General features: G+C 40.6%; 1 protein-coding gene across 1 annotated transcript in view; it reads left to right on the forward strand.

Annotated features, from left to right (window-relative positions):
• Positions 1-7,298: 7,298 nt before the first annotated feature.
• Positions 7,299-14,552, forward strand: part of brinp1 (bone morphogenetic protein/retinoic acid inducible neural-specific 1) — a 112,227-nt gene continuing 104,973 nt past the window's right edge. The window contains exon 1 of the mRNA XM_070988533.1: positions 7,299-7,713. The gene's annotated coding sequence lies outside the window, so the exon portion shown is untranslated. The remainder of the gene's footprint in view (positions 7,714-14,552) is intronic.

The following is a 14,552-nucleotide window of genomic DNA, read 5'->3' on the forward strand; positions in this document are numbered from 1 at the left end:
CATGGCCTTTTAGGGCTTCTGTACTTCCATGTACATACAGTGGTAAACACTTTACCTGATTCTCTAGGTCCATCCAACCTGGACTTATGATTTATTCTTTGTATTTCAGGCGACTTATCTCGCAAACCAACTTTGAAGCAGAAGTTACCAAAGAAAAGGGGATGGGATGATACAACCAAACAATATTTGATGCCGAAGTGAAAGTGAAGCCTAAGAGGCAGCACACCGGCGCTCAAGTATTCTCCTCCATTAAGAATTCAGTAAAGTCATTCAGAAACACTGGCAGATTGTTGAATCTCACCCAGTACTCAAGAATGTTTTTGAAGAAGGCCTGAAACTTGTTTTTTTTTATGCCTTGCTAAACTTTCTGACACGGCATGCACCCGCAGTGTGCTCGGTCCTTTGCTTTTGTGCCAGATGGGCAATTAGAAATATTGCTATTACATGCTGAGCAGCCACCCACACACTGGCTGCAACATTGCCACATGTGGTGAGATTACCTGTAACACCACTCATATTATATACCTCAGCAAGGCCTTATCGCTGAGCTTCAAACTTTCTGTGCATTGCACACAACAGCCAACAAGCTGACATCTGTGATTTTCTTACAGCGTGCATCAAACAGTTTAGTCGCAAAATCATTATGTCCTTAGGAAGCTCTCACAAAGACATTACCGATCTGGTAATTTCATTCTGTCGTTTCACTTTTACTCTTTTATAATACATTTCAATATGCATATTGTATTAAAACCATTTTACCAGAATATCTGAGCAATAAAAGCTGCATATGTCTGAAATTAATAGTTTGAGATGGTTTAAAGATTCCACTTGCTGAAGAAGCTAATGTGCTGTGGACCTGTCCTCTAATGATACATGCATTACCATCATATACAGATAATTAATGTGTGATTTAAAACAGTAGAGCTTGACTAAAAGAAGGTGGACTCATTTAAAAGTTCATTGCCAGAGAGACTAGAACTCTGCACCACATATGAACCATGAGGATCATGAGGACAGGAAGTTTAAATCTGTCATGCATCTGTGAATGTGACACCTTAACCAGTCTCAAAAGGATGTGCAACAAGGAACACTACACTGCTTCCAAAGTGTTATCAGTTTGAAATCGCTGTTGACATACAGGATGCACTGCAGCCCCCTGTGTGACATCCCTGAAGTAACGCTGTATTAGAAAGCATGCAGCATACCTGGACTGTACCTTTACATGTAGGGCATCACCATTATTTCCTCTCTTTCATCTCCCCTTTTTTTATGACAGCCCCAAAACAACATATGTTTATGTTGAAGTGACAAAGGAGGAAGTCAGGTTATGTCATTAAAGACCGACAAATTCTGCGTAGAGAGGAGGTGAGGGTTGACAGGTGGGTCAACAAAATTTGGACAGACATGTGACGCCGTCCTGCAGACAGGAGCATCAGATCAGAAAACACTCGAATCACTCCAGAGGGTGTGAACAAATCACATATTTTGTTGACTTGTTGCTTTTCTTGCTCATTTCCTTCTTTTACAGTAACAGCATGAATTTAGTTTTCCTGCGTTTTGTTGGCTTTAAGCATCGGTCAACAAATACGCTGAAACTTAACCGTTTCATGTTGAAATCTTCCCGCAATTAAATGTTTGTTTCTCTAACACTCAGGAAAGGACTTTTGGCTTGAAGTGGAAAAGTCATGAGGTGAGGTGGCCTCAATAGTAAGGTAATACTTCCAAAAGTTGTTGTCTGGATCTGGCTGGCTGACTGTCTTATTACCCAGAAAACTTGCTGAAAATGAGTTTGTTTTTCATTAGAGCAGCAGAGTGGCTAGAATGGTGTCATCTTCATTCATCTGTGTTTCTCCCACTTGACCCTCCCTCCCTCACCCTGCAAGAGAAAAAATCCTCGTGACTGATGGACCTGCTGGCTATTTGGACATCTGTCTTCTCCTTCATAGCCCTGGCAGGGAGAGGTCTGGGTACAGTGTGACAGGCTTCCACAACAGCGTGTACTAACACTGGGTAGAACCATCTCTGTGGCCAAGGCCTTAGAGATCAGCCATTAGTAGGTTGTCAATCTAGCAAGTGCTAACAGTCTTCTGGGCAGCTAGGAGGAAGATTCAGTCCATGGCGTCCAACGAGGATATGAGATCATTACAGCCCAGATAAATTTAGCTCCTGTAAGGGTATTGTGTCTGGGCTGCTGTTGAATATGGCACAATTATTGTAGTTATGTGGATAATGGAGTGAAATCTGGACAGAATAAAAGTACATTTTTATGTGACAGTGGTATTCCCAGAAGGCTGTGAGTTACAAACTTTAGTTATATTTGACATAAAGGAACCCATGCTCACCAGTAATGAGAAGCTGAATTGCCTGTATGTTAGCATATTGCTCCTTAAATCTCCTAACAGGAAGTCGTTAAGGAAGGTGATGCACATAAATTGGGTAGGCTACTGTTCTAATGAGGTGTTAATATGAGAAAGTTTCATATTCTACCTTGGTAACACTTTTTGGAAATCATGTAATACATATAACTTAAAGGATATAAATAGGTGTTAGTAGCGAGAGACATTTCACACAGTGCGCAGATGTCTTATTTTTTGCTGAAGTACTCCATTCTACTCTATTCTATAAAGCATTCTTTTCACGAAGTAGTTCTTTCAGATGATTTGTTTCAGTTTTCATCTAAGCATCAAACGCCCTTTCGCATAATTTGTATGTTTGTTTCAGTTGTCTTCTAAGTATCAAAACACTTGATTGCAAATATTACAAAGTCTTTTGAAGTTCTGTGTATGTGCATTTTAATTGGGTTCCACAAACAATCCTAGTTGTTAAAACTCGACCGAAATCATTGTCAAAGTCATTTCTAAATTGTTTATTACTGAAAGGAGAGGATGAGAGAAAAAAAGGTCCTTTAGCCTCCAATCCTCTGACCAGACAGACAGGGACATTGAGACACAATGTAAACCATAACGGCCTACAAACTAAGGACAAACACTGTCTGTTCGCGCTGAAGAAAAAGGAGCACATGAACTGACCAGTGTTGAATTTTGCAGTTGAGATTTGAAGCTGTTCAATATGCTAAAGCTGACTATCTTATAGCCATTTTGACAGAGTGCGAAGAGCAGGAAAACCTCCTCTTTGTCTGTCTTGAAAGTAGTCCCACATTACTCCATAATTGTTACACTCCACTGCTAACGGGAGATGCAATTTAAAGAGCAAGTATGTATGCTGTCACAGAAAATAACAGTGCAGTCTACTTTAGGCTGGACTTCATCAAGAGTTTGATTTTAGTCTTTGCCCAGATTCACCAGTAAGACCTTCATATATGTCTGTAAAACTGCCTGTCAGCTCTGCCTGGGAACGCTCTCCCTGAATTTATTTGTTGAAAGTAGAACACCTTATAATATCTTTAATACCTCCGATGCCAGATGCCCGAGAAGTCTGTTTGCTCACCAGGACTTTGTCCAACAATCGACAAACAATCAAAATAGAAGATTGTGAGCTCTTGGTCTGTATTTACCTGTTCAGACGGGGTTTGGTGGCCTTGAATTACAAGCTATTTTGTGTGTTTGTGTGGTACACAATGAACCTCAAACCGCGTTTTTCAAGTAATTAATAGACCTTCCTTTCTTGCCTTTTTTCTTTCTTTCCAGTCTGTTTGCCTCCTCTTTTAATCCTACTCTTTCTTTTTTGTTTGCCAAGAGTTCCTCACCAGCACTTCCCCTCTGGAGATGAGGAAATTTAAAATATGCATCCTACCAACAGTCTGCTTGTCATCGACCACACACAAAAACACCCAGACAGAGCTGCACGTTGCTTCAGACAGGTGTACCCACTGCAACATTTATATTGATGGTTCACTATGGCATTCACGACCAACATCCACATACAGTAACACACGTACTTTTTTTTATCTTCTAAACCAGGCACAGTAACACATGGAAAAAATACTTTCTTTGGTGTGTTCGATGAAGCCTTGACTGACATTTTCAATCTTTCTGAAAATCCAGCCTGTCCTTATATAGTAACTCATGTTTCATACATAGGCTGACAGTGGCTTGTAAATCATTTGCCAGTTTGGTGTTACATATCTGTATATGTAATTAACCTATGTTTGCAGAATAAGATCCACGTCAAATGTATTTGAAGCCTACCCTTTCGCTCAGTGACAGTAAATCTTGGAATGTCCTAATGAAGGAAGTTGAAGGGAAGTTTCAAATTAAAAGCTATGACCAATAGAATTATGAAATGTAATGACTTCAATGACCCCTAGAGTGTTTAATGTCCACTATTGCAAAGGCAACTTGTCACGTGTCACTCCACTTCCAGGCTAATGACTCTGTAATGGCCCCATTTATCCATTTAGCCTCATTGAGTTCTCTGGAATGCTGGTCCTGCCAGGTTCTTTGCCCGTTGGTGGACGCTTCAAACACTTGACTGCAAGAGGACCATTGGAGAGCTAGTGAGTTGCACAGCTGTCTGTGACCACAATGGATATAGAGGTGTCAAAATCAATTCAAAAGTTATGATTTCTACATGCTTAGACTTTGAGCTACAATAAACATTTTAACTGAACATGTAACCACTGGGAGCTGTCGAACATACTCAGCAAATGATGGCTTATTAGATGGGAAACAGAGCGCTTTTATGGAATTCCATTCAGGTTCCTTTGATAACTTGTGATGGAGTGCACTGGAATTTATAAAACTGTAATAGACAGCATGTGTTTTTCATCAAGTTATATCATGTTGGGCAGTGCAGCAGTAAGTCTGTGCATTGCATTTCTGAAACCACTTACTCTGAATTTGAAAAAGACGTTGATGGGTTCACTTAAATTAAACTAACATGGTCCCACCCATCGTTCATTGGTGTTGTGTCACTAAATCAGCATGATGCTGCCAAACTTTTAAACTTAATAACTTTCACACTGCCCAGGAGGAGCTTTACATTTTAAGCAACCTTCATTAACCTGACCAAAATGGTTTGAGGCAAAGTTTCAGCTGCTATGCTACCAGCTTGATATTAAGTTGAGCTTTCATCCATATCCTGTATTTTATTGAGTTTCTGTAATACAGCACAGCTGTGGAATATAGTATCTGGAGTATCAAGTATCGAAGGAAGGAGCAGGTGGTACTAGGAGTAAACTTTGAGGGATATGTAAAAACCTGAGGAGGATTTGTTACACAAATTCTCAAGTAAACATTAAATAGCAAGTGACAGTGTGGACTCTTACTCATCCTTTTACATACTAAGCTGGATGGCAACATTTGTTAAGGGAATACATTCACCCTCTCTGACACACACACTGAAAATTATGTGGAAATTACTTAGTTAAATTATTATTAGTGTCATCATTATTATTCACAGTAGTAGTAGTAGTAGTAGTAGTAGTAGTAGCAGTAGTAGTAGTAGTTGTTCATTGTAAAAGATTTTGCTCTAATAACAAAAGACAACCAAAATCCAGTTAAGAAGTTTAGGTGATGGTGAAGTGCAATAATTTAAGAACGGCAATAAACAGTGTCAAACACAGTGTGTGGGCTTTGAATTAGACTTCACTTTGGAATGATGATAGTAATTTCACTCCAACAAGAACTGAAGTTACTGGGGTTTTATCTGCTGTTTCTAGTTTTGTGGATATGGATTCAAGTTATTTAAAACTGCAGCTGAGGGAGAAAGTATTGTTATAATATTGCAACTTTGCAAGCTTGACATTGTAAGTAAAGCAAGAGGTATGTCATAACCTAGCTACTAACAAACTGATAGCATGCATATCATTAAGCAATAAATGAGTTATTCATGTGTGATTCACAAATTCCTTAAATTATGCCAGGTATTCCTACAACTTGCACGTGCAGCTGTGTTACAGTATAAAAATCAAGTATTATTGGTTAACCATACATGCACATCTTGTATAAAATCAAAGACACAAAAGCAGCGTGTGCACAATGATGAAGGTATGTCTAACACATAGAACACAATGCAAAAGGTTGAGCTTTAGGTCAAAGGCAATATTTCCACAGCAAGATGTTTTAGATGATTCCCCAAAAGTACGCTTCTTGTGAAAGTCTCAGTAATTTTCCAAATCCTTAGAAATGTGTCAGGCCAATATTAGTTTTCAAGATGTCCCGGTCATCTGTAGCCAGGATTTTAGTGTGTATAGTGTATATTTTCTGTAAAATGCGTCCCTTTACATGATTCTTCTAATGTTTTTGCAAAGCTTTCCTTACAATACCAAGAGTAGAACTGCGGTGAAGAAATGCAGAAATCCCTTTTTCTACTTACATCTTTGACCTAAAACTGCTAAATTTGACAATGTGGAGTCTAGAAATCAACCTTAAAAACTCACAATGTGAAATTTAGCTTTAACTGTAGAATGTGAACTTCTAATGAGGTCATTAAACCCCCGATTTCAAGACGCAGTACAAATGCCAGTCAATCAACAGGTGTGGACTATGGGCTGTATGTCCATAGAGAATACAGCAATTGACAGTATACTGGTCATAATGGTCTAACATCTTTAACTGACATAACATCTTCTTGAATATCATTGGTCCCCTGAGTTGCATCTTAGCACCGTGATCATATCCACTTGCATTTAACCCTTGCTGTGTTTCAGACCCATGGACAGCAACCACCGGACAATACATTTAGCCTGTGTTTCAGCACCATGGACAGAAACTACCAGGTTACAGATTGTATTTCAGCACCATGGACAGCAACACCTACGTTATAAGTGCACATTGTGTTTCAGCACCATGGATAGCAACTACTACAATCATACTGCTAAATTACGTTTCAGCACCATAGACAGCAACCACCGGTGTTTCACTTTTAGGTCAAGTTAAATAGACTCCACAGAGCCTGGCCTTTGGGGATTTGTCGAAGCGAGACTTTCAAGGCGAGTCATTTCAGGTTTACATTAATACAGTCATACAGTCACGTTGTGTTTTATGCAAAGTACACAGCCTACACGTGGCACAGCGTGGCACCTTCTGTGCAACTCACCGCCTTCTCACTTTGTTGCGGGTTCAGTTTTCTCAAAATCTCTCATGCCTATCAAATCACAAAGCCTATCTGCCCCTCTGATTAGATCCTCTCCGCTTTTGCCCCCTTAATTAGTAAGGGTCAAACTATCAGTGGTGGTCAGCCCATAGCCTCGGTGTAAATATGAACCTATCAGCACAGAAAAGTCACGACACGGCTTCTTATCCTCATCCACCCTCAGTTCCCTCGCCTTCCGCCTCATACAGTCCAGACCCACCCCTTACTGTCTGCCATGACCGTCCTCTACAATATGAGACTGTATTCTTTGTACCTCCCCTTTCTCGCCCTCAGTCTGTGCATCCCAGCCTCCCTTCCTAGATATCCATCCCACACCTCTCCACCCGCTAACGGCTCCTACGGTGAGAAAAAAAAAGAGAGCAGAACAGTTTCAAACACGTCGGCATAAATCTCACATCCAGAGCTCCCTTTTCTCCTTTCCCTCCTGACGGACTTCATTACTTTATTCCTCTGCGCGCCAATGCCCGAGACCACGCCGAAACGAAGGATTTTCTTCCCTTGAGCATGAAAAGGATTGCCAAATCATCCGCAATCCAACATCACCGACTGAGCCACCAGCATGAGCACTGGATACATATGCTCCAGCAGAAGTTGTTGGCTAGAGAACTAACAAATCTTGGACCACAGATACAGCTAAGACGGGAGAGTCAGTTTTAGGTAAGTACGGCTATCCCGGCTTGGACCTCTAACACAATATGAGGGTATCTTATGTGTATTTTTCTCTGTCCATCACTGACCACGAGGTAGTGGTCGGGGTAGGCAGGGCTATATTGTGGCACAATTATGGCGATGTTGCGTGGTCAGCATGTTACTGGGGTGGCCGGTGGTGTCCTTTTTGCAGGATGGAGGCAATTTGTTCCTCTCACTATGTAGCTACCTTTAAAATAATCGGTGTGCAAGTCCTTTCAAGCTCCGCCCGGACTGAATGTCGACGGAGCGTTGTGAGGCTTTTGCAAGGAAGAAAAATATCTCGAGTCTTGTAATCTCCTAAATCCATCATCTTCAAACAGTATGCAAATGAGTTATTCTCGCTATTATGTGCACTCGACTGCATTCTCTCTTCACGTTGTGAGACAGCGTCTTCCCGAAGCGCTGCTGCAGAAGTGCGGACATTAAGGAGCCGAAAAACATAGTGAGAAACAATGATCTCAGAATTTGGGGTTCGCATATTACGCAGACCCCGCCGCGACTTGAGTGAATGGCATTACAGGGGCATCAGTCAGAGCGAATGTGTTTCTGCAGGCCTGCTGATCACTGTACAGTCGACATCAATATTTGTATTCAAGCTAATTCCGTTTGCAGTCCAGTCGCGGCTTTTTACATCCATGTTGGTCCATTCATCCCGGAAACTGCATTAGCCGTTAACTAAAAGTGAGTGTCATCCCAGCCTGGATGTTGGATATTCAATGAGTTGCGGTCGAGCTTCCTGTTATTATTTACTATTATCGTTCTATTTTTATGTATTTGTTTAGTCGATTTCGTGTTAAGGCTGAATTCCTGCCTGTGATGAATTCTGTGAAAGCAGATAGTTCGCTGGCTCTGTGTTCATGTGTACGTGCCGGTCTGTGTTGTACGTGGCTCTGAGCGCACGAGAGTGCGCGTGCATGGAAGCAAGCACGTACATGCTTGTTTTGTGGTGTGTGTGCGCGAGCGCGCGTGTGTGTCACCAGTGAGGCAAAGTTGGCGTTCCGTGCTCCCTCAAGTTGCTTTGATTGCTGTTCCACTGACTAACTGCGAGGGGAGCTCATGCTCTTTTACACTCGGTGTCATTATGTGGCTAAAGGCAAGATAACTGTGTATGAGACTGATACCAACTCTATGAAATTAGAGAAGTGGCTTCTGTTTGAAATTGGTCCGGAAGCATTTATCTCCACTTCCATGACTGCCACTGCATATCTTGTTTTGTTTGCCTCTGTGTCTTTTTAGAAAGTTGGCCTAATCAGTTCACATTCATGTGACATTAACAAATATATCTAGAAAAAAAAAGCCCTTTATGCATTCATGATTGCCAGGTTTCGAGCACATGATAATCAGTCTCATGACAAATAGAATGGTGAACAATATGAGCAATGCAAGATTTCAGTCTAACTGGAATACTATATAATGGCTCAGCCCTTAAAGAGCAGTTTGAAAAATTGTGTATGTGTGTGGCACCTGGCTGTGAATAATCCGCCATACCGAATGTGAACTTTAAGTTAAGCATCAATGTTTGAAATGAACATTGCATTGACAGTGACTCAATACATCCTGCGATATTGTTCTGTCTTCTTCTCCAAATGCAGTGCAGAAAATTGCACTGGCAGCGGAAACTGCAGAAGAAAAGCTGCCTTATTCAGTGTGCCTCATTCAATCTGGTGGCCTTTTCAATGGCAAAACGCTGGCAACATGTAATCATTTTCAGAGGGAAAGCATTCCACATCACATTGCCAAAATGAAAATGCCAGCAGTAGCTTAAAGCTATATTTGTGTCATGGCTTTAGATGACCCAATGTTGAGGATGCTTTGAAGGGCTGAAAAGAGAACATTCAGCAGCAGAGGTCCTTTTACAGACTCTGGCAGTGCAACTTACTGATGAATTGTCTACAAAGCCACAATTCTTAAAAAGCAAAGAAATAAACACCAATAAACATAATTAGAAGGGAGAGATGATAGAATTCATGCATTCACCTTTTGCGCTCGAAGCTGCTCTATGTATAATATGATATTATTTGCAAACTGTCTTTGTGGTAGACAGGGAACAGTACTAGTCTGGCAGAGCCCACCAACTCTCTCTCTCTCTCTGTCTCCCCCTCTATGTCTCTCTCTCTTTGTATTCTTGCATTGGCACGGCATTGTTTTTATGTGGGTGCTGGCTGCAGCTGCAGTGGCCAGAAGGCTGCCTCACAAGAGGTTTGAAAAAAAAGAAAAGAAAGAAAGCTGTTTTTATCAGAAACAAACAACAGGGTCACATAATGACATGTGACAAAAATCTTGCAGAAATGCTGGTGAGTTTACAGTATTTTGGAGAGGCAGCTGAATCATTTGACCTCCACTAGGGGCCGTCTGACCCATACACTGCTGCTATCAGTCCCGTAAGACCGCATGGGTCTAACTATGCATGTACAGTATAATGTTCAAAAGAGAATTCTCACCCCGCAGCCTCATAATTAAAGGGTTGGTAGCTGATCACAAGTGGTTAATTGCATTCTCGCACACCATAAAATTTAAACCATGTTAAGCCTTGATTAACAATTCCAGGAGGGAATTTTGTTTTAGTTTTTCACAATGGCCCTTCGTCTGAATATTCATGTGGAGTGACATCCTCTCACCCTCATGCGCAGTGCACTGTAGAAAGACAATGACGTATTGTCCGAGAGGGCAACCGTAGTTTTCGTGAAGGACCATTTTGAAATTCATAGTTGGATCTACTGCTGTTCGCTATCGCTGTCAGTCAGTCAGTCAGAGTTTGTGTTAAACCTCAGGGGAGCTGAAAGCAGCTCCGGAAAATCTTCAACATCCTCAAACAGTGACGATTCGATTGTTAAAAAACTATTTAGGCGTTCAATTCACACAGTTCTTCATTTGAATGCAGTGGTCTTTGTCTGGTCTCTCTGTGGCTCCCTCTTTCTCCTCCTCCATCCATTCACAGTAGGTGACCACAGTCTGAATGTTTGTCAGGGAACATGAGCACCATTTTCTCATACAGTCGAGAAATAAATTGCACATTAAAAGTTTGCAAGCAGAAAGAAATCTATTATTCAGCAGACACATACACATATGCACTTTGAGTTCCTGAAAGCAATGCCTATTGTGGCTTACTTTCTGACTGCTGATGGACCTAAATATGATGTTATGTGTAAAAAAAAACACATTAAATATTAAGTGTATTTGCAGGAGCTCCAGTTATAGAGTTTTTTACTGGAATTATAATTTTTGCAGTGTTTTCACTTTAACATTGGTCACGAAGATCAGCTGATGACCTTGATGTTATTCGTGTGACTGCCATAATTTGACTTCTGTGTATCAGCAGAGGTTGTTGAATGGTTGTCAGTGACACTAAGTAAAAAAAAAAAAAAAAAAGAAACCCTCCTTATATCTTGCTCTGAAGATTCCTGCTTTCAAATATGCAAATGCAGACCTTGTATATTTAGTTAACATACATAGTCCTCTGCAAACTTTCCATCTCGACCTAACATTTGGCGGTTGCTACATAGGAGACACCTGGTAGAGAAGTGATGCTAAATTGAGCCTTTACAAACCTGACCCCAGAGTCATTAAACACTGCCAGGGAGCTCAGTTATTACTCCTTAAAATTATGATAACTCTGACAACACAGTAATAACTGGAGTAATTTGTCTTGCTTGACACTGGTTGTACGTCTATTTGAATTTTCTGCCCCATGTTACCATGAGCAGGAGAGAGGGAGCGGTGTTTTGATGTGCTTTGGTCTTTCACATCACTGTCCAGCGATTACACGTCGAACCTTTAACTTAATTTGCTTCACTGTTGCCTCTCATGTTCCCTCCAGCAATAAAATTTGATCTGCTCCAGTCTAGAAGTTGTGTCTGAGGTGTTACAAACAAAATACAGCCTTCTCAGTGGTAAAATATCTCAGGGCCTCGATTTGCATGGAGATGAAATGCAACTGTGACCAGGATTTGGCAACTGGCAATTTTGTGGTGGGTTTTTCCTGCCCCACCCACATCTGTATGGTAATTTTGTGAGTAGCCACAGTATAAACACATTTTACTGGAAACTTAATGCTCTGTGGATGTTTCTGCATATCATACATGCAAACGTATGAGCATTGTCACCTTTATCTTCCTTTCCTTCTAATCATGGGTGTTTATTTCTTTGCCTTTAAAGAATCACAGCCACATACTTTGCAGACAATTCATCACTAAGTTGCACTGCCAAGGTCTGCGAAAGGTCCTCTGCTGCTGATGTATACTATATGTTGTTCACTAAGGACATTTTTCAGTGTTATATTCTACAGCATCCACTTGTCGCAACTTAAGCATGATTAATGTGTTGCTGAAGCTGCTTTAATCAGTTTTCTGGGCACAGTAAATATTAAGATGTACATCTTCACCATTAACTAGTTGCCTATTAGCATGCACATTCGAGTATCATAATGACTAATAAAGAACCGATATGCTTCCGCTATATATGATAATAAGCAGCTAGTTAATGAGGAATATCTGTACCAAAGTACAAAACAAGGAAAACATTGTAGTCATGGTTAGATGTGACAGCTCAGTTCTTTTGCACAGCCATCTAAGACCCCGACCTGCAGACTCTTTCACGTATGAATGCCACATCACTTCCTGCCTTGGTCAATGAACATTGTTAATTAGTTGCATATAAACAACACTGATCTTTAGCCTGTCATCAGGCTGTATGGAGGTTAAAGAAAAATCCAGTCCAGTTTCTTTTTACTTTATTTTCCTAGTTTTTGGCATTGATTGGAAAACACATTTTTTCAACACATTAATACGTACCCAGTCCACTCCGGGCTCCTCGTGAGAATGATTTCCTTCTAGCTTCATGCCTTCTGGCTCAGTGTTTTTGTGTTATTCACAGCTTCCAGGGCTCTACAGTACACTTGCCACTGCATCAACAGTGATTTCAGGGCTACGCATTTAAAACAACAGTTCTCACAGATCCACCAAAGATTTCCAGGATGGCAACTCCGTATTCTCATCAAAAATGTTTCCTGAGGTGCATTGGTGGCATATGCTGTATCGCTCTCTTCCCGAAGTTAAAACTTTGGGAGACACAGCTGACAACTATTGTAGTAATTGTATATAGTTGTCAGCTGTGTCACATGTCTGCCTTACTTCCAAATCGTCATCATGGGTGTACATATTCATGTAAATTTACCTATTTTCCCACTGAGTGCAGCCTTTGGGGCATATTGTGGAAAACAGATTACAGGCAAGCAACAAAATAAGCCCATGTTTAAAATGCACTCTGTCAGTCTTCATCTGTCATAATTGGTTCTGGTCATTATGGGCAGACCAGACTGAAATGGGCATTTCACATCTTAAGAAAATGGAGCCCATCTGAAAAAGCAGTTGGTGTGGACTTCACTGTGCAACTGTCAGTGCACTGAAGCAAAGCTCACACTATAAGCCTTTAAAGGGGCTAAGGGGATCAGATGTGATTGGCATTCAAATGACCAAAAATATGGTCGTGTTAATGGTCATGTTCAAGTGCAGTAGAGCCATAAACTCACCCCAGCATGTGTCCCAAGGTTTAAACTCCAAGAAAGACTATCTTCATGACTGAAACCCAAACAGAATGTATGTGTGTGTGTGTGTGTGTGTGTGCGTGCGCGCGCACACGCGCGCATTTATTTTTAGATTTTGGATACAACTTAAAAACGGGAAATGTATCTAACAATCTATTTTTTAAGATTCAATCAAACAAGCGTGCTATGATATATTTATATGTATTTAAACCAGTTATAATTAAGACATCCGTAATCTGTCACAAGCGAATGAATCCTTTATTAATTTATATCACATCTTGCTTTTTTACAGATGCTTCTTACTATATTGCTGTAACATTGCAGATTTTCCTGCTGTAGGATTAATAAACGATTATCTCATCGTAAATGAGATATAGAACTTAATTTATATCTTAGCTATATAACTTAATTTTAATATTTGTTTGGAAAAGAATGGATTCAAAGATTTGTAAAATCCTAGACTTTCACACTTGCTAATAAAGTTTAGAACCATATCTAAAGCATTACTTATTTCTTTGAGTCAGCTAAGTGGGTGCCTGTGTGAAAAGCCTCATTTCGAGATGTGAACAATCATGGGATGATAATCTCTCTGAAAAATTTTAATTAGGCCTCTCACAGAGATGGTTTTAATCTTTTCCAATCTTCCTAGTGCTGACTTGCAAGCGAGAAGCACTCCCTGCTGGAACATTTTAGGTACCCCCAATTATTCTTTAAGAATAGAGAAACATTTGCTAAAACATATGAAATACCCTGGGATTTACACTTTGATGCCAAGACGGAGATGAGAAGCTTCTATTTCCAGGACATGCACTACGTCTGAATTTTGAAAAATTAAACATCGGAGCAGTCATTTGGGAGAATGGGGAGCTTCATAGCCTGACCCATGACCGATGGGATGCTGGTGAGTCAATGCACTGTTGGCTCGTGCCAGAGGCTCTCAGCATCAGTGACCTATATTGCAGCTCTGGGCAGCAGCTGCCTACAATGCTGCAAATGACTGATCAGATTTGAATATTCAGATTGGAGTGGGAGAATATTATGAGGTGCCGTGAATGCTTTCTTATCTGTCTAAGCTCCTGAAGGGATAGAAACATTAACTCAACAGTCTCAGCTTTCTTATATAACCTCATTGCAGACGTCTTGCTGTTGGATCAGCATGTGTATACTGATTTTGTTTTGTTTGTTAATGGCAATTTGTGGCCTCACTTGTAATCTAATTGTGAAATGAGTATGCACCCTGACACTCATTCCAAGCTGAGGTCCC

Source organism: Chaetodon trifascialis, chromosome 20 (genome assembly GCF_039877785.1).
Source record: "Chaetodon trifascialis isolate fChaTrf1 chromosome 20, fChaTrf1.hap1, whole genome shotgun sequence".
NCBI lineage: Eukaryota > Metazoa > Chordata > Actinopteri > Chaetodontiformes > Chaetodontidae > Chaetodon > Chaetodon trifascialis.